The 24861-nt window shown below is 40.7% G+C and overlaps 1 protein-coding gene and 1 pseudogene across 15 annotated transcripts in view; one reads left to right on the top strand and one right to left on the bottom strand.

Moving 5' to 3' along the window:
* The window catches only part of PHACTR1 (phosphatase and actin regulator 1), a 457014-nt gene that overhangs the window by 160071 nt on the left and 272082 nt on the right, over positions 1-24861 (bottom strand). The gene's annotated exons all lie outside the window — the stretch shown is intronic.
* On the top strand, positions 11376-12405 carry LOC149525323 (uncharacterized; annotated as a pseudogene).

Raw genomic sequence — 24861 nt, forward strand, 5'->3', positions numbered from 1 at the left:
CAGTTTTGGGCCCCCCACTACAGAAAGAATGTGGACACATTGTACAGGGTCCAGTGGAGGGCAACAAAAATGATTATGGAGCTGGAGCACATGACTTATGAGGAGAGGCTGAGGGATTTGGATTTGTTTAGTCTGCCAAAGAGAAGAGTGAAGGGGGATTTGATCGCAACCTTCAACTTCCTGAAGGAAAACTCCAAAGAGGAAGGAGAAAGGCTGTTCACAGTAGTGATGGATGGCAGAACAAGGAGCAATGGTCTCAAGTTGCAGTGGGAGAGGTTTAGATTGGATATTAGGAAAAACTATTTCACTAGGAGGGTGGTGAAGCACTGGAATGGGTTACCTAGGGAGGTGGTAGAATCTCCATCCCTAGAGGTGTTTAAGTCTTGGCTTGACAAAGCCCTGGCTGGGATGATTTAGTTGTGATTGGCCCTGCTTTGGGCAGGAGGCTGGACTCAATGACCTCCTGAGGTCTCTTCCAGCCCTATGATTCTCATCAGTTACATAGGAACGCGCAGGAATATTAATTATAGTTGGTTGATTATGGACAGTTTCCTCAGTAGTAATAATAATTTCAGTAAGGAGGCTCCTGTGGCCTTCATGAGGATTGGGTTTGGCAGTCATTTGATTATAGCTTTTTAGAGAGGCCCATCTGGGTATGAGAAGTGAGATTTGTTTCTGCATAGTTTTTGTTTTCATATGAGTACCAGATGCAAGTGCTTCAGGTAATAGTTCTGCTTCATCTCCAGTCTTGGGGCCTGCCACTCCAGCACACAGTAACAATGCAGAACCCTCCCACACTTGACAGGATTTGACTACAAGTGTTGGGTTTGGAGCAGGTCTGAAAACAGCACGAGGCTCTTGGGCTGAGGCAGGGTCAATTCCCACCACTTCCTCCTTTCTGTGGAGGTGAGAAGGCAGCAGCTGCGAGGCCCCACTCATGTTGGCCACTGCCACTTTGCCTCCTTGTGTGAGCTGTTTTCCCGCAAACTAATATTTATTAGAAATCAGATGTGCCAAATTTTAGAGTCAGAGCAATCTGCCAGGCCTTCTGTATGGGGAAGATGAGCCACTAGGACTGATTTAAGGCACAAGCAGCCCTTTCTTCTTTCTTCATTCCTTGTTCCTCAGTAAAAGATTCCTAAAACTATAAAAAGGATTGTGCAAGAAAGAACTAAACAGTAATTGCAGTAACCTATTCATTGCTCCAGGCTCTTAAGAGAAATCAGACTGGTGGTAACTAAGTGCCACAATGTCTTAATTTTGTTTATGCCACAGATTAGCAGATTCAATGAAAGTTCTACTGGATCCCCAAATAGCCTAATCCTCTGTACCCAGGAAGTAATAAAGTGGAGAGGGAGAAGCTTTGGGGGTCATAGCTCAACAGAAAGATATCCACTCTGGAATACCCGTTTTCCTTTAATGGGATTTTATTGCAACTGGACGTAAAGCGGTCCAGCAAAACAATTATTATTATGATCCATTATATTCCACAAACACCCAGAATATGACATGTCCTAACAACAACGACCTCACTTTTGCAAAATACTAATATGTTAATTGATAATATAATAAAATATTAAGAATAACCTCTCTCTTTGTAAAGCTGAGGCCAGTATGATTTGTGCAGCAAGCTGAAGCACGTTACAAAAGGATACTTATGACAGGTCTGGAGAGCGATGGGAAGCAAACATGACATGTAACGCGTTGTAACCCTTTTGGTATTCCCATCCACACCTTGACACTAACCAAGCTTACCTATGCAATATAAATAATATTTTAGTTTTTCATTCCCCCATCTTCAAAAACATAATGTAAGTGATCCCTAACTTTTTTTCATTGTAACAAATTGCCTTTTCAGTGAGTGGCAGACAGCTGACAAATTGTTCTATGCAGTACTATCCATCCATCTTTTTCAAGTTTACTGACTGAATTATACATTATTAATACACAAGACACACAATGCCAAGGAAGTTTCTCTTTCACATATAGCACCAAAATATTTCTGCAGTCCTTTGATTACATGAGATTAAATGTCATTCCTTCACACTGAAACATTTTTCCATCCCTCAGTTTGGTGTTTTTCCTTGTGCTCTTCATGCTGTCTTAATGCAGGATTCTGAAACTTGCCTTTGCAATATCTACTATTTTCTAGCATTCTATTAGTCCATACCTGCACATTGTCACTTCAACAAAATGAAATGCAAACACACACAAAACATTTGAATCACTGTCTAGATGGGTCCCATTGGAGTATCTGAGCACCTCACAGTCATGTGAATGACTTGCTCAAGATCACACAGAAAGTCCACGGCAGAACTGGGAGTTGAGCCAAGACCTCCAGGCCTGGTCTACACTAGTCCAGAAAGGTTGGCTTAAGGTACGGTACTCTAGCTATGCAAAATATGTAGCTGAAGTTGGCTTACCTTAAGCAGAGCCTTGGTGGTGTCCACACAGCAGGAGGCTGTTGGGAACAAATGCTCCCACCAGATTCCCTTACTCCTCAGAAAAGGAGGCGTACCGGATGCCAGTGGGGGCTGCCTTCAGCGTTCGATTTATGGGTCTTTACTAGACCTGCTAAATCAAATGCCAGAAGATCGACCTCCAGAGTATCAATCCATGGGTAAGTATACACACGCTCCCAGAGTCCCAGGCTACTGCCTTACAAGGACGAAGGCCGTCTGGTATTGCTTTAAAAAAAGAGCAACATTTCTGATTGGTTCAATAAGAGTCTTTGTTTAAAAACTGTTAGCTTTTAACAGTAGTTACTGATATATTTAATTTATTCCTAGGGTATAGAAAATTCTATAAGGCTGATGATGCATTTAGCTCTCTGTTCCACTGATATCCAAGAGTACTCTACACAATACTCATTGGTTAGTTAACAAACACTGGCTCCCAAAGATATGAGCGAGAGCGCAGGTGTTATAAACATATGGCACAGCTGATGCCGTTAGCTTTTGAAATGACAGATTAACACTGCTGTTTCTTTCTTTAAAAATGTGTTTAATGCGTAGTGTCTGAAACCTAACATCATTTGTTTCTGTTTGGACCGATAACAATTCTAGATGGATTATTAGATAGAGCAGTGGTTTCCAACCTTTTTAAGCACAAGATCACTTTTTTAATTTAAAATACAATCCAAGATCTACTTCAAACCCAAATATCCTTGCCCTGCCTCCTATGTGCCCCTTCTCCGAAGCCCCACCCCTGCTCACTCCTTCCTCCTTCCCTCCCTCTCCTCTCTCACTTTCACCAGGCAGGGGCAGTGGGTTGGGGTGCAGACTCTGGTCTTGGATTAAGGGATTTGGAGTAGGAGAGGGGCTCTGAGCTGAGCTTGGGGCAGACCATTGGGGTGCTGAAGGGGGTTCTAGGAGCAGGCTCTGAGAGGGCATTTGAATGCAGGGGTGCTCAGGGCTAGGTCAGGGTGTTGGGGTGCAGGAGGGAGTTCATGACTAGGGTAGTGTTTCAGGATGTGGGCTCTGACTGGGCACTGCTTACCTGCGGTGGCTCCTAAGTGGTGGTGCAGTGGGGCTAAGGCAGGCTCACCCCTGTCCTGGCCCTCCACCACTCTCAAAAGCAGCCAGCAAACTCCCTCCATTCCAGTCCCTGCTGTGCCCCTTCTCTGCTCTGGAAATAGGATACAGAGTGGGAGAGGGGGCACCTTGACATCAGCACCCTCCCCCTTCTCACTCTCCTGCCCTGCACAGAAAGCAGGAGGCTCCTGAAGGGACAGCTCCAAGGCAAAGGGCAGGAGACGCGCAGCAGTGGGGGAAGGGGTAACTGAAGTGCCGGTGCTTGATAGCTTCCTGGCCAAACCAGTCAGGATCACCTGTCAGAGGCTCCAAGATCTACCAGGAGATCCCGATCTACTGGTTGGTGACCACTGATACAAAGCATCAGGTATAGTATTTTTCTTTGTGAAATCAGCATGATCCTGATTATATAACCAGGGACAATAAATAGTTATAAGACAGGGCTAGTAGGTTTGAGAAAAGTGCAAGTAGAACAGGCATGATTTAAAGGCAGCAAGAGAAATTGACCTCCATGTGCTCCTCCTATAAGATGCAACTTTATAAATGATGCAGTTTAATAACACTGTCCAGAAGACTGAAAGGCTATCTATCCTGGACAAGATTTTTCAAAACTGTATGCCTAAAAGTAACGATAATCACAATAAAAACTATGTGGGAGCCAATTCACCTGACAGTACTTCACTGCAAATGCCACTGGAAAGACTTGCTAAAAATTTGAAAAGACCCTTTTTAATATTAAACAGATTAAATTAGATATATATTCAACAGTCTGAAGTAGGAAATAATGTAATAAAGGTATGCAAAAAGATTAAAATTAAGTTTTGCCTTTTGAGACTCAATTGTTTTGAACAGTAAAACCAACATTCTTAAAAATGTCCAAATCAGTGCTTGTTTCTGAAAATGGGTCTGCTTTGGTTTTTCGTCAAAAGCCATTGGTTTGTGAATTTACACTCCAACATAGTCAGAAAACGTTTTTGGACAGATGGCAACTCAATATAATGGCATTGCTTTACATTGATGTACCAGAAACACCACATAACAGCTGAAACAGGGCCTGCAAATACTCTTGTGTTGCAAATAGCCTGATCTGCCCTAAAACAGATTTCTCAGAGCTTATACTCCCAAGAAAGCCATTGTTCAGTGTGAGTTTCCTATCTACATCTGTAAAGAGATTGATTTTTATGATACTGGAAATGCAGCATCTGTCTGTTCTTTCTACTGAATCTTTACCACGTATCTCTTCCATTTGCCTTTGTACTACTACATATTACAAAGCCTCCAATACCTAGAATTGTGGGAAATGTGCCATTTTCAGTTCACAATTTTCAACTATTTGGTCAGTTCTGGCTTGCATGGGGTTACATCCCCTGAATTTCACATAAAGCCTCAGGTTCATTCAAGCTCAATAGGGTATAAAGGAAATATAATATGAACCTGGGAAGTTTCACTAAGCTTTCTACTTAGGAGTTTCATTCAGTTTCACTTGAAACTGATAGTAAGGAGTAGTGGCCATTTTTTCAGTGCTTCATTGTAAACTAAGGGCAAGAACAGGCAGCTTTTTGGATCCAGATGGAATGTTGTAACTTATGACATGGATTTTCAAAGCTACCTAGGATTCTTGGATATTAATCACTCAGTTCCCATTCATTATCCTAAGAATAAAATCCATAGAGAACGTTGAAAAAGTTCAGTATATACACACAGCTTCACATGCAGTTGGACAGGACACAATGTCCATCTGGAGTTAAAACAAAAGACAAGACTATACAGCACGTTACAGACTAACAAGATGGTTTATTAGGTGATGAGCTTTTGTGGGTCTGGCCCACAAAAGCTCATCACCTAATAAACCATCTTGTTAGTCTGTAAAGTGCTGCATAGTCCTGTCTTTTGTTTCAGCAAGACCAGACTAACACGGCTACATCTCTATTACTATTGCATCTGGAGTTACACATCTAAACAAGATGAGATGGGAAGAATTATGAAGGCTCTTTTATGGGACTGTACATTACACAGTCAGTCATTCTGCGTTCCACAATACCACTTACCCATCTAGATCCATCTCACTGTATTTTTTTTCATTGAGCAATTGTCAAATAAGATGTGTAACTGAGACTACGTCTACATCAGAGACCTTACAGTGGCACAGTTGTACTCATGCTTTATGATCTCTTGTGTAGCCACTCTGTGCTGATGGGAGAAAGCGCTCTCTGTCAACATAATTAAACCACCTCCAATGAACAGTCTCCTACCAGCACAGTGCTGTATGCACGGTCACGTATGCCAGTGAAACTTATATCACTTAGGGTGTGGCTGAGTAACGTAACATTTGCTGACATAATGGTGGTGTAGATATGGGCTGAGTTAATAATTTCTGTATATAATGTTACAGGCATATTGATCCCAGGATATTAGAGATACAAGGTGAGTGAAGTAATATCTTTTATGGATCAATTTCTATTGGTGTGAGAGAGATCACTTTTGAGCTGCAGAGCTTTTCTTCAAGTCTTGGAAGTACTCAAAGAGTGACAGCAAAATACAAACTGGAAAGGATTTTTAGTATAATCAGTAAGCACATTTGGTAAAAGACCATTGAAGGTGAAGTGGCCAGTTAAAATCTTTGCAGTCATAGGACAAAAAAGGTCAACTGGTGGGTTGCGGATTATTATAATAAACCCTAAATATAGTATCTTTATTAAGTCCATGATTTTTAGTGTCTAGCAAAATTATGAATGTAAGCTTCCTAGACCATTTTTTGAAGGTGTTGTGGAAATTTCCTTTGAGGATGAGATCTAAGAAATCATATATGAGCTGATCGCCTTGTGAAGAATGTTCATTCATAGGTGATAGAGTATTTTTGTTATCTTATTTTTCTTTTGAGCTGATGTGAGAGTATAGTGATTGTTCTGTTTCACCTATATTGAGGGATTTAGAGTGCTGGATGATACACATCACATATTGTGATTGCTGTATACAGGACTCATGTTAATGGGCCACTTCACCTTGAATAGTCTCATAGTATTACCTACTTAAATAATCTGTTCCATCTTGCATTAAGCTGTGACACTCTGAGTACCTTTTCTAGACCTGAAGAAGAGCTCTATGTAAGGTTGAAAGATTGTCTCCTTCACTAACAGCTGTTGGTCTACTAAACAGTATTATCTGACTCGCCTTGTATCTCAATAATGTCTGACATCTTGTTTCAAGGCGGGGAGAAACTGAAAAAGAGAAATATATTATTGACGTGCCTCATTGCCTTAGTGTGCTGTTCAGAGGCAACCAATACAAATCTATTTCCTTTGAAATAATAATTAGGGTTGTTGATTAATCACAGTAAATTCATGTGATTAACTCAAAACATTAATAATAATTAACTGCAGTTTTTATTGCACTGCTAAATAATAGAATACCAACTGAAATGTATTGAACAGTTTGAATTTTTTTCTACATTTTCAAATGTATTGATTTTAATTACAGAATGCAAGTGTACACTGCTCACTCTATTATTTTTCGTTACAAATATTTGTACTCTAAAATGATAAAAAATAGTATTCAATTTCATACAAGTACTATTGTCCAATCTATCATGACAGTGAAACTTACAAACACAGATTTTTGTTATATAACTGCATTCAAAGATAAAACAATGTAAAACTTTAGTGCCTAAAAGGCCACTCATCCTATTTCTTGTTCAACTAATCACTAGGGCAAGTAAGTTTGTTTACATAAATGGGTGATAATGCTGCCCACTTCTTATTTATGCCACCTGAAAGTGAGAACAGGCATTCACATGTCACTTTTGTAACTGGCATTACAAGGTATTTACATCCTAGATAAGCTAAGCATTCATATGCCTCTTCGTGCTTTGGCCATTACTCCAGAGGACATGCTTGCATGCAGACAACACTCATTAAAAAAATATTGCCTTACTTAAATTTATAATTGAACATCTTGGGGGAGAATTGTATGTCTTCTCTTCTGTGTTTTATCTGCATTCTGCCATATATTTCATGTTAGAGCAATCTCAGCTGATGAACTAGCACATGTTCGTTTTAAGAACACTTTCACTGCGGATTTGACAAAGCGCAAAGAAGGTATCAACGTGAGATTTCTAAAGATAAACTACAGCACTCTAGCCAAGATTTAAAAATCTGAAGTACCTTCCAAAATCTGAGAGGAACAAAGTGTGAAGTATGCTTTCAGAAGTCTTAAAAGTGCAACACTGAGATGTGGAAAAAACCTAGAGAACCCAAACCATCGAAAGGAAAATCAACTTTGTGTTGGTGGCATTTGACTTAGATGATGAAAATGAACATCTGTTGACCTGCTATCCTTGGGATCATTATCAAGCAGAACACATCATCAGCATGGACACATGGCTGAAGCATGAAGGAACATACAAATTTTAGAATATCTGGCACGTAAATATTTTGCAATGCCAGAAACAACTGTGCCATATGAATGTCTATTCTCACTTTCTGGTGACATTGTAAATAAAATGTGGGAAGCATTATCTACAGAAAATGTAAATGAACTTGTTTGTCTGAATGATTGCCTATACAAAAAGTAGGACTGAGTGGACTTTCTAGGCTCTAAAGTTTTACATTGTTTTATTTGTAAATGCAATTATTTTTGTACATAAATCTACATGTGTAAATTCAACTTCCACGATAAAGAAAATGCACTACTGTACTTGTATTAGGTGGACTGAAAGATAACACTTCTATTGTAATGAAACTAAACATACAGTGAACACCGTAGTCTTCATAGTCTATCTTGTAACAATTCAAAATATTTGAAAATGTAGAAAACATCCAAACATATTTAAATAAATGGTTCTATTATTTTTAACAGTGTGATTAATCATTAGGTTTTTAATCACTTGATAGCACTAAAATAATATCAAATGTTTTTATTTACATAACTAAAATGAATAGATTTGAATTAAATAGGCAAGAAATGGAATGACATTTAAAGGATATAGAAAAATTAAACAAAATACAGGAGACCCTTGCAATTTATGGTATTGCTTTTCATGATTTTGCAGATCTCTCCTGTCCTCTAGCCCCGCCCCTTCCTGCCACCACTCTGCCCTCTCCCCCCCCCCCCCCATTTGACCCTATCCTCCAGCCTCAGGAAGGAGAGGAACGTGGCCTTGTGAATTACCAGAGGGCCTTGTGGCAGGATGGCAGCACTGGTCAGCCTTTCCCCCCTCTTCATGGTGATATCAAAGGAATATATCCACCATGAACAGCAAGGGTTTCCTGTTCAGAAATGAATAACATATATACCATGTTATGCCTGTTTAACTCATTTCAGTTCACTGGGCTATGCAGGATCTATATCTATATCTATATATATTTATTTTGCCCTCAAGAAGGATGGCAATTTTCTGACACTCAAAGATTAAATGTTAATTTTGTCAATTTAATCTCACACTGTAATTGTTTATATCAATCTGTATATACCAATATCACCAGTATTGAATTATCTATCTCTCTTAGGTGTCAATTTACAGATTTCTACCAGTTTTTTTAAAGACACATTAAGTAATTTGAGTGATAAGAATATAAATATACTTTAGACCATCACTCTCTCTATTTATCTTCCCAATTTCCCCATTTTCTATTCTCCTCAGTCATTTAGTCACTCTAGGAAGAAAATGAAGCTCAGACACAGAAATTAAATCCTCTCAGAGACCAAATCTTTGTAATCTGTCACACTGTTTTTTTTAATCTTCAGACACCGAAAGAGGGACAGCTTTTAGTGCAGAATATTAACTCTGGATTTAATTCTGGTAAATAAATTATACAAATGCACAGGGTGAAGAGACTGCAGCTTGTCCATGGTTTGACCAAAGGAGTCAAAAGAACTATGAAATATGGCATTTACATATGCACATGAGACAAGAAAATTGGCCAGCTGGCTTCAGTAAGAACACACAGGAATAGCAAGAATATACTTTTTCTCAGGTGTTTGAAATGAGGATGTAAATCAAAGCAGAAAATCCTTAAAGAACATTTAGATGATTTTTTTCTGTTTCAAGGTATCCAGATGGTATCATAATACTAACTTAAAAGAAAATGTTACTATTAACCATACTCTGAATAGAAATCCCTTGTCTTTCATGTGGTTTTCATAATTTTTCTTAACTGTCTATAAACATTTTGTTGTAAAAATCAAGCTTCTTCCTACCTCATCTCTAAGAGGCATAGCATATAACTCATAGCCCAGGCGTAAAAGGAAACTAATTTGGCATTAAGTCAACTTTGCGCCCTTCTGATCCCTGGAGACCTGTGTAAGTTACGGAAGCTTCCTGGGCTGTCCTGCAGGTTGTAGCACTGCTTAGAATCCCTTCAGTGCTGCATGAAGTAGCTCTGTCCTGACATCCTTTTTGTCCTTTATATTCATCTTTTGTCCTTGACGTCTCCCAGCCACAACCCCCATGCTTAATATGCAGGGATTCCCAGAAGACAGCTTTATAGCTGTCTTCTGCAGTTCTAGCACCTGTGGGAATTCTCCCCTAGCCAGACCCAGCCTTGTTACAGACCCTTTGCACTCAGCATAAAGGGACTGGAATGAGAATGAGGATCTCATGTCTAGTTTATTTAGGCTATTTGAACATCACTGCCATCATGGTTCTTGTGCTGAAATCATACAGGGACTGTGATGACACAATTTCAGCACTAGTAGCTTCTGATATCATTCACATCAGACTGTGATTTCCCAGCAGGAGTGAGTGCAGATATTACTGAAAATATTTATAATTCAATAGTAGTTTCTCTTTCACACAACCCAGGTAGTGTGAAAGAGAAACTACTATTGAATTATAAATATTTTCAGTAATATGGAGACTATACGAAAATTCAATCCAAAGCTTAGATATAAATGCCCAAATATAGTCAACAATGTTGGGGCAGGAAATACAGGAAAAGTATATGTGGCAGACTCTGTTTTGATAAAATATAATGGACCACTAGATGACATGGTGACTAGCATGCGATCATGAAATCATAGAATCATAGGATTGAAAGGGACCTTGGGTGGTCTGCTGTATAATCATAATAGAACCAGTTCCAATCATTTGTAAATGAATGCGAGTTAGATAGTGAGTTCACATCAAGTCTGAATTTGCACTGAGTTTTAAATTGTATTTGATTGTTGAAGAAACATTTGAAACCCACATTTGGAGAAATTCAAAGATAGTTTTGTTTAGATAGACCATTATTCTGCAGCATTAAAAGCCCAATCACTGTAGCACTGTGCTAATCCAGAGGCTTCCTAATTGAGCACTTGCTGCTTGCCCACAGAAAACTGATTGGCCACAAGATGCGGAGTTGTCCTTGTTTCCAGCTGGTAGGTTTTATTAAGGGACAGCTAAAATTGTCTAAATACTTTCCTTTTATAACTTTAACAACACTGTGGCAACTGCAGTAACTGCTTATGTGATCTAGAGAAACATTCACACCGGTTAACACCTTACAAGACTTTTATTCCACCAGACAAGAAATTTACAATACACATTTCTACTCCCTACAAAAAAGAAAAGACAATAAACTTTCTAAACTACTCCACACGACAGGATATTACAACAGCAACTACCTCAGCCCATCAGATAATACTGTCAACCTTTCTAGCTACAAACTCAACCCAGCAGAAGAGTCTGTCTGATCCCGGGGTCTTTCTTTCTGCCCCAGCTCTCCCACGAACTGGGTTCAATTTTGTAGTGACCTTGAAGCTTCCTTTCATCACCACCGTCTATGGGAATACTTCCAAGCTACCAATGAACATCAGTCTGACCAACTAGATCCCCCCTATCAACACCAAAAGAAAAAAAATTCTATGTGGACTCCCCCTGACTATCATAATTACAATCTGGATTTCTATATACAATGCTTCTGCAACAATGCACAGACTGACATTATGCACAAACAGCAGCCAGTGACATACATTCTCAGCCATGCTGAATGCTATCCAGAGTCTCAAAAACAACCCGACATTATAATCAAACCAGCTGACAAAGGGGGTGCTATGGTCATTATGAATAAGTCAGACTATAAACAGGAAGTGGCTAGACAACTCTCCAACACCATATTTTACAGACCTCTCTCCTCTGATCCCACTTCAAAATACCAAAAGAAACTACACTGTCTCCTTAAGGAACTCCCTACCCCTACTTGGGACCAATTTCACACAGAAACACCTTCTGAACCCCAACCAAGATTGTTCTATTTGCTTCCCAAAAATTGACAAACCTGGACATCCCGGACATCCCATCATTTAAGGTATTGGCACACTCACTAGCGGATTATCTAGCTATGAAGACTCTCTCCTCAAACCCTATGTAACCAACACTCCCAGCTATCTCCGAGATACCACTGACTTCCCGAGAAAACTACAAAATACCGATAAGCTCCCTGATAACACCATCCTTGCCACCATGGACGTAGAAGCTCTCTACACCAATATTCCACATGAAGATGGATTACAAGTGATTAGAAACACTATCCCAGAGGTTACCACAGTTAATCTGGTAGCAGAGCTATATAACTTTGTTCTCACACACAATTATTTCCAATTTGGGGACAATTTATACCTCCAGATCAGCAGTACAGCCATGGGTACATGCATGGCCCCACAGTATGCTAACATCTTTATGGCTGACTTAGAACAATGTTTCCTCAGATCCCGTTCCCTTTTGCCCCTCCTTTACTTACGCTACATCGATGACATCTTTATGATCTGGACCCATGGCCAAGAAACACTGGACGCATTCCACAGAGACTTTAACAACCTACACCCCACCATCAATCGCAGCCTGGACCATTCTACAAGAGATCCATTTCCTGGATACCACAGTACAAATCACTAATAGAAAATTAAATACCACTCTCTACAGAAACCCACTGAATGCTACACTTTCCTACATGCCTCCAGCTTCAATCCAGGACACACCATATGATCCATTGTCTACAGTCAAGCCCTTAGGTACAACCACATTTGCTCTAATCCCATGGAAAGAGACCAAAAACTTCAAGATCTCTACCAAGCATCCATAAAATTCAATTACGCACCGGGGGAAATAAAAAAACATATTGAAAGAGCCAGACAAATACCCAGAAACCATCTACTTCAAGATAGGCCCCGGAAAACCAACAATAGAACACCACTTGTCATCACCTATAGCCCCCAACTTAAACTCTCCAATGCATTATCAATAACCTACAACCTATACTGGAACAGGATACTACACTCCAAGAGGCACTGGGGGACAGACCCATAGTCTCCTATAGATAACCACCTAATCTCAGGAAGATTCTTACCAACAACCATGGGTCATACCACATTAATACCAACCCTGGAACTTTCCCTTGTAACAAACCCCATTGCCAACTTTGTCCACATATTTACTCTCATGACACCATCACTGGACCTAACCATGCCAGTTATACGATCAAGGATACATATTCCTGTTCGTCCAGAAATATAATTTACGCCATCATGTGCAAGCTGTGTCTTTCTGCTATGTATATTGGACAGACTGCTGAAACACTTCGCCAAAGAATTAATGCCCACAAATCAGACATCTTCACAAGGAAAAACCAGTTAGTTTTCATTTCAGCCTACCTGGGCATAGCCTTGAAGACCTTACAACATACATCTTACTACAAAGAGACTTTAACACCAGATTACAGAGAGAAACTTCAAAACTTTCATTCGTGCTTAAATTCGACATGTTACGAATGGGCCTTAAAGATGCTAATTACCTTACACATTACAAAGACAGCTTCCCCACCTATTGATAGTCCTTATCACCCCTGATTAGCCATTCATTGACTTATAAATAGCTATTTCCTCCCTCTCTCCCCCTCACCCCCCCACCTTCTGTTCTAAATCTGATTTGCCAGTTTATAACGTGTTCACTTTCTTCATTGTATTCCTTTGTCATATATGGTCATGCCAATTCTCTTTCAGAATATGATCTGAAGAAGTGGGTCTGGCCCACAAAAGCTCATCACCTATTAAACCATCTTGTTAGTCTTTAAAGTGCTACATATTTTTTCTTTTTGCTTATGTGATTGTGAATGAAAGGGGAATTGGTGCACGAGGCATTCTCTCTGCTGAGATGTGGGCCACACTGAAAAAGTTTGAGAGCTTTTTTGCTAGTGCTGAAGAACCCAAAAATGAAACCAATTAAGTGAGACTAAACCTGGCTAGTGTATATCCTTTATCTAAGCAGAGTAAAGTTTAGCAAACTAAACAAGCTGCATAAATGGAGACAAAAAGAAAATTGATGTGTCTTTGTCTTTTTTAGTATTCTAAAATGATATTGAGAACACAATAACCTCTTTTTAAGTACACGACTTTAACCTGAGAGTATCACTTTAAATGTCTTTTGAATTATTTGGCATTACTGAGATTTTGAAAATAAAGCTGTCTGACTTTATTCACTTTTCACACCAGGCCATCTCTGATGCCAGTGAAGTCAATAGGATTTTGCCACTGATTTAAACAGAGGAAGCATTTGCATCCTGAATCCTGATTCAAGAATGCACTCCTGTTCAGGAAAGCACTTAAGTATGTGAATAAATCCCAAGGAAGTTATAGAATGTAATCACATGTTTAACTCTTGCCCTGAATAAGAACAGTCTTAAACAGCTGCTAAATTGCAGTGCTGAATCAGCAACTGCATCACAGTAATACACAAAATGTATAAATGCAGGTTGAGCCTTTCTATTTCAGCAACCTTGAGACATGACCAGGCTGAACCAGAGAATTTCCACACCCGGGGAGGTCAATATTGTCTAGCAGCATTACCAACACTACCATTGCTTACTGGTCTCTTACAAGAAATTTAGAGCTACATTAGAGCTAAACAACAGCACAAAACATTAAGAGCTAAGACTGTAAACAAACTTTATAGGACCATGGGAAACTTGGCCAAACCCATGATAAATGGACATCCTGCTAACTAAAATCATGCTGGACCATGGATGTTGCCGGAATGGAGAGGTTCAACCTGTATATGGTATTATTTTCAGAATCATGTGAACTCATATAGCAAACAGAAGATTACTCACCTCAGGTAGAGTTTTAGGAAGAGGAAAACATATCTATACAGGATCACAGAAAGAAACGTTTCTATTTGCTCCTAAAGTACTTCCTTCTCTATTCTTTCAGCAAGAAATTGACAGAACTCCATAGCACTCTAGTACCTGTCCACTGAGAAAGAGACCAAGTAGTTCATGACTTAGAAGTTTAACAGAGCAGGTTCACTCAAAGGAGAATTAACATCCACTACTTTGAAAGAAGGAGTGGACATAATGAACATAGTGACTGAGGTGAAAAAAAAATCAAGAGATACTGTTAAAGCAGTTATGCACAAGAATCCTCTATTCCCTACAGTTGCCTAGAAGCACTGAAAGTTTGTGGATGAAACCAAGTGGGCACTTTTAACTAAACAGTACAGAGTCACATTCTTCACTTACACCAAGTTGCTTAGTCCTGGTATTGTTACATAATCCTTACATGCAAAAGCAACATTCTACTTTATGCCTAGGAAAGGGCAATAGGTTTTTTATGACGACATTTGCCTACTCCTCATGTGTGTGTTGCAGTATTCATTGTAAGTATTATGTTGTTCTAATCCTTTCATCTAGCTGTTGGAATTCTGGCCTTTTCAGAAATGGAAATCTAGATGATCCCTAGAAGAACTGACATTTTGCTCCTGTGTTTAGGAGTAACAGATTTTGTAGCTTGTAAACCAACAGTGAGGCAATGTTATTTGTGGAACCTCCACTGCGTTCAACCCCTCCACTGCGTTCAACCCAGTAGCCAGAAGGTAACTTCCTCTCTGACCCTTGGACTTTGTTTCCTGCCTTTATCACACTGTTCCTGCTTTTCCCTCACTTGAGAAACTCCGTAGCTGATATGATATGACCAGATTGAGCTCACTGTATTCAGTTCTAAGGTGGTATTGGGCAACATGCACATGACCCCTCCTTTTGTTTTACTGCTCTGTAGCACAAACGCATCCTTAGACAGGTTCAATTACATGCTACATTTAGCGTTCATTGGAGCGGGCTTGAGTTGCCATCCAGACAAAAGGGTACTTAACCCATACAATTCCCTTAGCATCCAAGTGCAGTCATGACTTACAATAACTAGCCATTTGTTTGTTTAACCCTTTCTATGGAGAGTTTCAGACCAAGTACACATATTGAATAATCCACAACATGCATTTCAGTGCCACTTTTGCCCTAGCAATTATTTAACTCGAGAGAATAAGGAGTTTTATTCAACAATACAATCCTCCAAAGCCATCCATGCATTTGATATGGCATCAGAGGCAAATTTTCAACTAGTACAGAAAAAGAACACATTATCTTAGAGTGGCGCGGCAGGAACACAATTGTTAAGCTTCCATCACAACATCTGATAAAAGGTTAATCTAAGTGCTCTAAAATCAACAAGATTAGCTGGATTTCTTTGAAATTTGGTGAGCCTCAACTAGGAGCGGGGTAGGGTTAGGGATCCAAATGTGGACTCATTTGAGACAGGGTTTCTGGAGATATAAGCCCCAGGTTATAGCTAAAGGTTGAAGCTCTCTAGCCTGGAACTCTGACAACATCCATGCTCCGGCACGATTTTAGTTAGCTGGATATCCACTTATCATGGGTGTGACCAAGTTTTCCGCCGTCCCATAAAGTTTGATTACAGCCACCAGTCCTGCTCTCAGTGCTCTGCACTGTTATTTAGCTCTAATTTATCCTTAAATGTCTTCTGAGAGCCCAGTAAGCAGTAGAAGTGTTATTGATACTGCTAGACAATATTGACCTCCCATGGTTCAGCAAATTCTTTGGTTCTGCAGTGGTCAGGTGCCAAAGGTTCTGGACTAGAAAATTTCAACCTACACTTAAAAAATAGTTTGTAGGTAGGCTTTTTTGCCCAGCACTAGAGATAGGAAGTGATTCAGCTCAAAATGGTTTCCATCTGATTTAATCCATGGTAATGCAGAAATCCACTAACTGTTTCAGGGATGCAAACTGAGAACAGTATTTAAGAAAATACACTTTTTTATAGTATACAAGCACCAATATAGAAAAAAGGTGGAAAGTTTCCTTTCTTGCCATTTTATGCCCTTTAAAAGCTTGACTTTTGTAAATTCTCTAATATAAGGGTTAATGGAATTGCTTCAAAATTTGGTGTGCCTCGGTGGGACATGGGGTAGAATTAGCATTATAATTTGAAGTTGTTTGATTGAGAGGTTCCTGAGGTACAGGCCTGTCCTCCAAAATTATTTTCTTCATTTTGTACTGTTAAACTAAGAGGTATTAATGACTGGATGAATCACAAACCTCTTGGTGGCTATGAATTCACCCTTCAGTTAACATATTGAAGGATAAGTTAATCACAACCTCCTCTTGAGACACAAAAAAAGTTTTGGATTAAATGGCTGGAGGTTGCTAAAATTTGTGAGTCATGAGTGGAAATTACACAAGTGAATGCCTCCTAGAAAGAATGGGATAATTGAGGAGTGGAGAAATGGATTACTAAGGGGAGAGGGGCATAACTGGGAATACATGAAAGGGAAGGCAAAAGTGGTTGGTGGTACAGGTAAGCGAGATATGGGATGCCCAATGTTGCCAATGCACTTCAATCCCCCCCCCCCCCAGCTTTCCTGTACCCCCAGAGCTCTGCCATGCACACCGATCCACCTGGCAACCCCCAACTCTTTGGAGAAAAAAAATGGATCGGTGAATGCTTCCTGGGAGGGAAGAAGTCATCAGGGGGATGAAGAGGGAGAGGGGTTTTGGACTGCAGCATTGAGAGAGGAGTTCTGGTGAGGATTGGAGTTGGGTGATAACAGGAAGAGAGAGATGCTAGGGTCTCAGGTGAAGGGACATGGGGCCAAGGGCAAGTAGAAGGGCTAGACAACAGGAAAGGGGACATGGAAAGGGGCAAGGGGACCGTGTTTACCCAGAGCTGGGGGTTTTCTTTTTTTTTTCCCTGAGTGCTAGAGGTGGAATCCTCTCTCTCTCTCTCTCTGTGTGTGTGTGTATGTGTGTGTGTGAGAGAGATTGTACATTTCAGCAGCTTTGGGGTTGGCAGAATAAAAAGGCACATGTGATAACACATATTGAGGATCTGCTGAAAGAGGGCAGAGTGATAGCGGCATGGGCAAATCTTAAATATGAATTTCCGGGTTTTCAGAAGTTTGGTATATGTGCAACTCAACATTCTGCAAGGTGACAATTCACTAACATCAATGGGAGCAACTGCCAAAGGGGACAGAGACTGCCTCACCCTTATGTCCAAACACCTCAAAGCTCTGCCCCTCCATACTGGCATGGCAGAGGGACAGTCTCTCATTTCTTCACTTGCTTGGATGTCTGCGTGCCCATCCCCACCTCTGGCGGTGACTGATGTCTCCCCCCATATGCTCAGTCTCTCCCCAAGCTGCTTCAGGCTGCCAGGGAGAGGTAAGTGGCTGCTCTTGCAGCTTCTCTTTGCTTCCCCTCAGAGGTAATTTTTCTGAGGGGCAGCCAAGAAATCTACAGGTGACATGGGTGCAAAATTCCCCAGGAGTATGCTCCAGGTTTGGCAGAGAAAAGGTGAAGGTCCCTTTTGGGCTCAATTGATACTGCTTTTGCATATATACCACAAGAGTGCCACTTCAAGTCTCAGCTGTGGTAACAGATTGTGGTCCATATTTTGGTATCAGTTGCATAACAGCCACAGTGGGTCAGACTAACGGTCCACTTAGCTCAATATCGTGTCATCCAACAGTGGCCAGTGCCAGGCACCCCAGAGGGAGTGAACAGAACAGGTAATCACAAGCGAACCCTCCCCTGCCACCTATTCCCAGCTTCTGGCAAACAGAAGCTAGGGACACCATCCTTGGCCATCCCAGCTAATAGCCATTGATGGACCTATCGTTCATGACCTTAGTACATTCTTTTTTGAACCTTGTTATAGTTTTGGCCTTCACAACATCCTCTGGCAAGGAGTTCCACTGTGTAATGTGTGAAGAAATACTTTGTTTTAAACCTATTTTAAAACCTCTGCTCACATCCTCAACCATGAAAACAGTTGCAAATAATTCATTTAGTTTCTCTGCAATGATCTTAACGTTCTTGAATACTTCTTTAGCATCTCAGTCTTCCAGTGTCACCATTCGTCATTTTGCAGGCTTCTTGCTTCTGATGTACTTAAAATATTTTGCTATTCCCTTTTGAGTCTTTGGGTTACTGTTCTTCAAATTCCTTTTTCAGCCTTCCCAATTGTATTTTTACGTGTCATTTGACAGAATTTATACTCCTTTCTAATTTTATCATTTTCTGCATTTTATCATTTTCTATCCTCCCCTTCTTACCAGGACATAGAGAATCTCCATTAATAGACTGCCCCCTAAGGGATGTCTCTGTCTGAACCACGTGCTCCTCAGCATGGGTATAAATCTAGAGTAACTCCAACATCATTGGAATTCATCCAGTTTTATGCTCTTTAAACTGAGACCAGAATTTGGACCAATAAGTCCAACTAATATATGATGGATTTTGACCAACAGTCAATTTCGAACAACAGAGAAGTCTCTTTAGTGTCTAGTAAGTACCTGACTATTGATTTTAGGTTACAGGGGTTTGGCTTGCACATTATTGATGCCACAACTATCTGAGCTTCACAAGCCTTTCATTTAAGCACAACACTTTTATAACTACATTTTAAAAATTATATTCAAAGACACTTACTCATTCCTAAATGAAATAACTACTAAAAACGTTTCAGGTTGCAATTACACATATAAATAAAAGATAGTGAAGGTGAACATCTTGTCTGTCAGTGACTGAATATATCCTATTTGTAAACTCTAGCAGGAGATCTATGGATTGGGATGGTTGTCTGTAATCATCTTCATTTTTGCTCAAAAGTGGGAAAGTACAATGATCTTCTGTGAGCATATGAAGACATCTAATGAAAGATACTTTATATATACATGCATATGTATACACATAAATACACTATCTATTTATGGCTTCTTGACAGGCCCAGCTGAAGAGTTTTTGGGGCCCAAGGCAGTATGGCTGAGCCACATGGCTGCAAGTGAGAGGCTGGGTGGGAGGGGCTGGGAGCTGGGCAGCATGGGGCCCTGAATGCGCGGGCGCAAGGCAGCTGCTTCATTCTCCTTCCCCAAAGGCTGGGCTACTTCTTGGAACAGGATATATGCCTTTCTATATGCTTGTACAGTGTGTTGGTCCTGGTTAGGACCACAAGGCACTAATATAATTCATAATTTTAATTTTGTGTTGCTCGATCAAGATGAACTATCCTGTCCTGGCAGTCTAACAACATTTAAAGTTTGCAGGCTTCCAGCTATATTCTCAGAAGAGACAGACCATCTGAATGAAAGGGACTATACAATAAACTCCATTCCCGAGTTACAGGTTCAGGAGCTCATCCATACTTAATTACTTTCACACCAGCTTTAGCAAAGGCTCTGAGATTAAACAGGTGCAACACTAGATATAACCCCTTGTAAAAATAATACTCATTTACAAAATCTTCAATCATCAGATAATTGTCAAAGAAAACATTAAAAGGGCATTCTTTGCGAGAGGCGAAAGGGGATCAAATGATTCGTGAACAGGTTTTTTGTGTATCTGCTGTAACCTTCTTTTCTCTTTTCATGTTTTGATCCCCAGCTGATTAAGCCACCTGTGTGAAATTTTCAATATTGCTGATTTTATGGATTGAGTAAGCAATGATTCAGTGATTTTTGGTTTTCTGGAATCAAATACTACACTATTCATAATGATATTTATTAGTGTAAGTCTTTAGAGCTGAGCTAACTTTGGATATTTTTTCCATTAATTGGAGGGAGGGAAATTGGAAAGTCTAGAATAGTTTTCCCAGACTTTTGCTAACCTGGTACCATTTCCCCCAAATAAAGACTTGGCTCCTTCATAAAAACTACCAGGAAGGCCAAAGATGAGAGGAAATTCTACGAGCTCTCTCTCTCAGAGCACCCCAATGGGAGCCTGGGGTTTTCACAGCCAAGGAAGGGTCACGTATGTGGCTCTCTAGCTCTAAGAGTGTTCCCTGAAATCTGTGGGGAAGTACTTCACAGACATCACCAGACTGGGTCAGAGCAGCGTCCGGTATCCTATCTCTGACAATGACTAGTTCTGTAATGTTTCAGAGGAAGGTACAAAAGTTCTGCAATAGATAATTTTAATAATGTACTTACAAAGAAAGTTCTGTCTTGTCCCCAGGAAGTTCGGACCTGATCCAAAGCCCACTGATAGCAATGACGTTTCGCTGACTTCAGTAGGCTTTGGAGAAGAGTAAAGATGTAATAATATTTCTCATGCTTCTAGACCAGCAGTTTTCCAACTTTTTTTCTCATGACTTAGGTGAAGAAAATTGTTGATGCCCACAACCCAATATAACTTGACTAACATGTGGTCTCTGGGATGGAACTGAGGATGACAACTTTGGGATGTGTGTGTGTGGGGGGCTGGGGTTTACCTCGAGCAGCTCCCAGTCAGCGATGCAGCAGTGGCGTTAAGGCAGGCTTTCTGGCTTTCCTGGCACTACAGACCATGCTGTGTCCCAGAAGCAGCCAGCAGCAGTTTCCAACCAATGGGAGTGTGGAGCTGGAGCGTGGGGCAGGAGCCCCATGCACTTTTCCCCCTTCCGCCACTTAGGAGCAGAGATCGCTGCTGGCCACTTCTGGGGCAGTCTGCGGTGCCAGGACAGCAGGAAGCCTGCCTTAGCACTCCCACTCTTCCCCCTGCAGCAAGGAGATCCAGTGCCTGACATTCCAAGGCCCAGTCCTGAGTCGTGACCCATAGTTTGAAAACCACTGTTCTAGATATCCACTAAGCAACAGACCACGGCACTTACGCCACAGCCATGCGTAGAAGGCAATACCAGGCGCAGAACCCCAGGAGGAGCGCCAGCAAGACTGCACCTGCTTGAAGCATGGTTTCTGCCATGGCTTCTCTATGAACACTGGATTCCATCCATTCTCGCCATGCTGGCCAAAGAATACCTTGGGTGTTAATAAACAAACTGGAAAAGTTACTAATCAATGCAATAGAGGTGGGGTTTGTTCTGCTGGTGATGGGTACCATGGCTCTGCCTCTTCTCCAGCTCCCATTTTGCCACTGCGCTCCCCAAGGCAGCAGGAGCAGAGTCCCTGCACTCTTCAGGACACAGCAAACCCCAGGACTGCTCTTGCAGGAGGCCCTTTTACCGCTATGTAACAGGTGAGGTGAGGCCAATTTTGGTTAAAACCTACTAAACTTTTCCCTTTGTTTCTAGCATATAATGTGCCAGTGAGTTCAGTAGATTAATGCAGCTTTTCCTCTATTGCCTTTAAATATGTTGCTTTTTCATTGCATTGGCTGTTCATTTGTTCTTGCATTATGAGGGTAAATAGGAGCTCTAAAATGACCTTCTCCAGCTCATGTATTATTTTCTATACCTTTGTCATGGCTGATCCTGACGGATCTTGATGCCACGAGTGCAGCAGGCCAGGACACCTAAGGGCTTCCTCCTGCTCCTTCATGCTTTCCTACCCCACAGTTCTCTCTTCTAGCAATATGGGTCCCTTAGGAGCTGTGTTCTTGTTTACACTTTCCCATCTCCAGCTGAGTCCATCCTAGCCTCCTTTCCAGAAGATGAGAGAGAAGCAGTTTTCATGATCATAGATTAGAAGTTCAAAGGTAGCATCTCTCCGAACATTTCTAGAGGTGGGCAGAGGGTTGATGCCACCTAGAGAAGCTATTCCTCTGTTCTCTGCCTTCTACTGGCCACAGCTCCTCAGTGGGAGCACAATTAGGTTCCCTGTGAGGGGTTTTCTACAAGACACCAGGAAGCAGCAGCAGTATTTCTGGGCTCTGTTTGGCCCTTATTCAGAGCATGCCTTATCTATGCACATCCAGCTGTCAGCTCCTGTGCTATTTTTAATTGAAGAATTAATGAGGAGCATTTTGAGACTGAGAGTGTCCTAAAAATGCAGGGAGAAGGTGCACATGTGTGTCTCCAGATTCATGCAGGAGCCACTGGTATGAATGCTGTAGTAACTTTTTTTTAAAAAAATCTTGTGAATGGCATCATTGGTTAAACTGAAAAAAAAAGTGATTACAATTTCATGTGAGCAAAAAGCTGAATTGAGGCTGCTGACTGCAGTAAACAGATCGGTTACTGATTAAATGTGTTATTGATTTTAGAGCGCTATGCAGAACTCTGAAAAAGGTGAAGAGGCACAATGTCACTTGCCAAATTAAAACTCAAAGACAAGCTCAGACCCCAGTCCTGCAATCAAAGCTGCATGTGTGCATCCAATTGTAGGATCAGAGCCTAAGCGTGCAATGCCACATTCCAACCAGGTATGAAGTACCTGCTTCTCTGGGAAGAAATGCAGTACTGTAGTAGTTAATAACACTCAGCTGTCACTGATCTATTTTGCAGTTGCTCCTTTTTAAAATATACCCTGTAAACACTGGGCTAGTCAGATACATTTAGCAAAAAGGTTGTGTCAGTGCATACAAATCAACCATATTATTACCCCAATATGATCATTAATTAGTTTTAGATTGGGTCCTTTTAAAATCTGACTTATTCCTAAGCCTTAAGGTGAATTTGCTTCACATTCTCAAGCTATTTGAACTTGAAGTCACAAGGGGTTTTTCTTTTAATTGAGATTCTCACCTAGTCACTCGATTCCATAAACTGAAGCTTTACGGAAAAATACCAAATATTGCGACACTCATGACAAACTGCCAGAGTTAGTGAAACACAAATTTAGCCCCACAATACCCCAATCGTCATCCACGGACTTCAGTGGGCGCAGGATTGGGACTCAGATCAGCAGCACAGCTCAGGAGACAACCAGTACGCTTGTGTTTTCATTTTTTGCTCTGATCACTGCACCTCTGTTTACTTTCCAGATTGAGTCCTGGACTAACAAGGTACAACTCTCCCTGAATTTGGCCTTTAGAGCCCATCTCTAATTTCCAATTACAGCAGATATAGGATATGGTCATATTCTGCACCTCTCAGATTAAGATCCCTAACGAGAGACAACTTCCCACCTCTATGCCAGGCCACGGCTGATTCTTATTCATCTTTTGATTTTCTTTCCTTTTAGATCCTTCTTTACAAATTAATTCCCTTTCTGGCAATAATTTATTACACAATTCATCCATCCATCCACACAGGTTTGCAATCCTGCACTTAGCAGACCTACACTAAACCAATGGAGTTATTTCTTTGTCTGGGTTATTCATATTTACAGGTCACATTTTCAGTTGGATTCTAATTTACATTCACAATCTTTTATTCATTTGGCACTTTCACTGTTATTCAAGAGAGACAAGTATCAAGCAGCCACGATAGGAATTAAAAGAACCTATGAGACTTGAGTCGCTGAATTATCTGCTCACAGTTGTATGACAAGTAGCAGAAGTAAAATATGGGTCAGACATGTAGCAGGTCACTGATACAATAGTACTCAATCAATGTACTATCACTGCAGCCTGAGGGATTCCTGCTTCATTTATCCTACTGTTGGAAATGTTTATTGAGAGTAGGATCCCCAAAAGAAATAGAAATTCAACATCAATATTTGAAAACATCTAACAGTTTTCCTTCATAGAAGTTAAGCTACTATTCCTCTCAAATGGTGCTGTAATATTTACATCCTTCATTGCTCCAGAATTTAGAGGCCACGTTCATCTCTTAGTGCAACATCAAGAAAGTCAATGGAATTACACTGAGAATGCATTGTTTCCTACAGCCAAAAAAGAGCCCAAACTCTGTAATACGAAGGATTAAAGTTTACCTGCATCCCGAGGGACAGATATTTGTTAGGAATAAACTCACAAAGCTGTGACTATTAGTAATTGCTCACTGCATGAGGTCACCAAAAGTAAAACTCTGCTGCTGATAAACATTGTCCTCATCCTTCAGATAAAGGGAAAATGTGGCCAAAGGCCAGGTTTCTAGCCCTGTGTCTGGCATTTGGGGAATACTCTAGACACCTGTGGTTTGGAATTATACTGTGTTCTTCTGTTCCTGTTACATAAAGATGCCCCTAAGACTCCACTTGACTTTAGAATGATCTTGTTATTTTCCTCCACCTCTATTCAAGGACAGAAAAAGGACTAAGTGCACATACGGAAACCAGTGGCTTACGAAGCATGGTCATTAGTTTCCACATGTCAGATGTGATCTACAATAAAAATAAAACTCTGAATTCTGTCAATAAACAATAACGTTGTAAAAGGGCTTGTCTTCAAGAACCAGTCTGTTTTGAGGG

Source organism: Pelodiscus sinensis, chromosome 2, assembly GCF_052426305.1.
Source record: "Pelodiscus sinensis isolate ZL-2025 chromosome 2, ASM5242630v1, whole genome shotgun sequence".
Taxonomy (NCBI): domain Eukaryota; kingdom Metazoa; phylum Chordata; order Testudines; family Trionychidae; genus Pelodiscus; species Pelodiscus sinensis.